The following is a 4,025-nucleotide window of genomic DNA, read 5'->3' as shown; positions in this document are numbered from 1 at the left end:
CACGGTGTTCATTGTTTAGGGTATTCGACTCACGATGTTAGGGTCGTGAGTTCAATTTCCTGCGATCTGTTGTGTCCTTGAGCAATAAACTTTATATCATCTTGATCCAGTCCACTCAGCTGTCAAAATTGAGTAGTACCTCTATTTCAAATGGCTGGGACTTGTCAAATTCTGTGTCACGCTGAATCTCACTCAGAAACATGTTAAGGGTACACGTGTCTGTGGAGTGGTCAGCCACTTGCACGTTAATTTCACAAGCAGGTTTTTCCATTGAACGGATCAACTGGAACCCTCGTTTTAGTCGTATCCAACGGAGTGCGTACATACATGTATGTGTGTAGATGTTTGTGTCTGTGTAGATTTAATGCATTAATGCATTAATTTACGCAATTCGCTGAGACCAGTCAGGTGTAAGAGCTGACAAAATAACCAAGATACACACCTATGCATTAGATGTAGTTTTTGAAATATCATCCCCCAACAACTAGTTCATTCACTTCAATGTAAATGATTTATTGCCTTAAGTATAACTGAAATCAAGTTACTTCTGACTTATATTGATGATGTGCGCGTGTGCTCACGCACACGTATGGGAAAACTTGTTTGCAACCTACACACACAGAGATAATCACTCACATATGTACATATATGTATATACCTATGCATATACATATGTGCGTGATTGTTTGAGTTTACCTGGGGCACGTAGACATACAAGCTTAGAAAGATACAAATGCGTTATTATATATGATTGCCTGCAAGTGTTTGTGAATGTTTGTATATGAGAACTCTTTAATTATGAAATACCGCTATGATTGCAGGACGGTTGAGTGATTCCACATATTGGGTCTTTTTATTTGTTCGCTGTAGTCATCTGAAAATATAAGTGATTTTTCTGAGAATCTTAAACGTGGGGGACTACATATTACCGCAATATTAATTCGCTAAATAAACGAGATTGGAACAGCATCTATAAAAATTATATGTGTTAGGTTTCCATAACAAATTAGAGGATAACTGAATTTCTTCAAACACTGGAAAGTCAGCCTCAATACTTGCACATATGGATGTAAGCTCATGTCAGACAAGAACCAATCGATTATATTAAACTTGTGGGCGGAATAATTTGACGACTAAGATTGCAGTCCAGGCTGTACATCAAGCTTGCGAAATGAGAAATGCGATGTTTACAGTGACTGAGCTTAGGTTTTCGAGATGGGGAAGGGGTGAATGGAAATCAGCTTCAACCTAAAACATCCACAACAACATTCATGACTCAGTTTGGTTTTTATTTAATAGACGCGATATAAGACTATATTTCAGTTGTCGAGTATGATTTCTTGTATCAGAGGTCCTAAATATTATTGGAGAAAATAGTTACTTTTTCAAAAAATGTAAACCCTTTCTATTAAGCATTTAAATACTCCTCCATATAAAATCAGCTGCGCATAACAAAGAAGTTCTAAGAAAATAGTGATTATAGAAAGAGCACAGGAATTACCAACTGGCACGTTACACGATACAGATGTATATGTGTGTGTGTCTGTATGTGTGTGCCGTTCACGCGCGCTCATTACATTAAAACTTTAACGGCTTACTCCAGTTTCACCTGGTGTAATCACGATGATGGCTGAAATCGAGTTACTTCTGACTTATATAGTTGATGTGCGCGTGTGCTCACGCACATGTATGTGAACACTTGTTTGTCAGGGAGAGAGTGTGTTTTAAACATACAGTGCAGTTTCCCAAGACACACTTGGAGAATCCCTTCTCATCTGCTTGATAGTGTTGATGGTAAAAAGACTTTGCGTCATTCATCAACTAAATATTTTACAATAATTAACCTTGACCAACTCAATATCACAAAAGAGGAATTGCATCACTGCTGAAATTTCTTCAGAGAGTGGATGTCTTTGTACATGATACTATATTGCATTAAATATAGCAGCATGTATGATGCTACGAATCAATAGATGTGCATGTTATGGGTTTCTTCTGGTATCAGTTTTCCCCAAGCAAGTTTTAAAATTTTCGCAAGATATTCTCACAAAATACTGAACTATCTGAAAATGAAATTAACTCTTCAGCAGAGAGTAAAGAATGTATTGCATAAAAGACCAGCAAATAAATATCCTCTAAAATATGTTGAATCATGTCCCATATTTAGAAATTAACCTAGCTATTCCAAACTTATTTGAAACTAGATATCAAATGTGAGTATGTCAGCGAAGCTTAATGCATTTCATTCATTTCGAAACGAATACGTTCATCGCGGAAAGAGACTCTGAATTGTGATAAGCTACTTGTTTGTCATTGATAGATCCTACATGGTTCTGTTTATAGAGAGCTGTAATGTGATTTGCTGTACTAATGCTACATCGTCTTGTTCCGGACTTTCTAGAAATAACTGAAGAATATGTGCAGCTTTCTAAACCACAAACGATTTACTCTAGTTATACAAAACTTTCCTCTCTCAAATAATTCTTTGGTTTCACACCATTCTCTAGAAAGCTGTATCCGCCATATCAACCACTGACATTGACACGAACCCCCATCCCATCAGGAAATGATTTAATTATCGGTACAAAGAACTTGAATAATCAGGTTCCGGTGTATTTTCCGTATCTGGGTGAAGCTAAACTGACCAAATAGAAAAATGCTGGTAATTTTTAGGTCACTTTTTCTTGAGCCTCCCCGATCTCCGGCCGAGCAGTGTTCTTAAATGCAGATGCTTAGGCATCCACGCATCAACCGAATTCCATAGCTGCCTTGGAAATGGGCCACCTATGTGTAGATTGCTGGCTAAATGTTCCGAACACGTCTTGTCTGCAGGTTTTACCACCTTCCCATCGATGCAGAATTTTCGAGTATATAAAAAAATAAAAAAATAAAGAATTGGTTTAAAGTTATCAAGCATCAATACTTATGCAGTATAGTCAGCAATGTCTGTGCGAAATTTTAGGTCCAATACGGTTTGTGCGACACCTCAAAGGAACTCTCCACAATATAGATATGATCCAGAGACAAACCAGTGCAAGATATGTAGTGCCAGTATGGGTCGCAGGCCAAAGAATGTAGGAGTGCAATGATCTCAAGCGCAAGAAAAAGAGATCCGTAAAATGTTCAATGTCATTCTCTGTATATCTCATTTTATATCAGAGTATCCTTCTCCTAGAGAGATGCTCTAACAAAAGTTGAGTGATGCCTCAACCAGTTGTCTTTAGCATGTCAAACACCAACCAACACAGAATGGGGTGCTCGTGCTATTGCTAAATATTACCCACATATTTAAATATGAAACTATAATTAATATGCTTAACAATAGTATATAGCATAGGATGCCATACAACTTACAGCTATTTTCCTGGCTGCAAATTAGATGGTTCGAAAACAATCCTCGTAGAATATCGAAATCCTAAACGTATAATTGTCAAAAAGGATTGCTGCATACCGAAAATTAAATATGCAATGTTTCCATAAAACGAAATATAATCTTAATAACGAACTTTGTTTAGCATAGCGACACCATCAGAATACCTCCAAGTTATTAAAGATGTGCATGACTACATTGCATAATATTCCATTCAAAAGAAATCTTTAAAGATGAATAACCCTTGAATTTCGTAGAAGACTACGGTGCGAATTTTGTTGTTGATATCATGAATTCTTGAGTGTTTTGTAAAATAAGAATGATAAATTATGTTGCAGCTAATTACGACAACGCAATGCGTAGAGTTTCATTTACAGATTACAGGATTCACATGCAACCATTGAAATGTGCACTCCGTCCAGGATACACACAAGCACAATGAACAGCTTCGCTTGCATCTTGCATGAAATAAAATTTAACATGCAAGTTTGTCTGGTAAATGGATTACAAGGCTAAACATCTATCTGAGGATTCTTATTTCATTTTCGTTTGCACACCATCATAGTTGTCGTCCTCGTCGTTATCACCCCTAGTCCCCTTCTGCCTCCTCCCTCCCCCTCACCTCCTCCCTCCTCCTCCCTCCTCCGCCCTCCTC

The sequence above is a fragment of the Octopus bimaculoides genome, chromosome 3 (genome assembly GCF_001194135.2).
Source record: "Octopus bimaculoides isolate UCB-OBI-ISO-001 chromosome 3, ASM119413v2, whole genome shotgun sequence".
In the NCBI taxonomy this organism is placed as follows: domain Eukaryota; kingdom Metazoa; phylum Mollusca; class Cephalopoda; order Octopoda; family Octopodidae; genus Octopus; species Octopus bimaculoides.
This window is presented reverse-complemented; position numbering follows the sequence as displayed.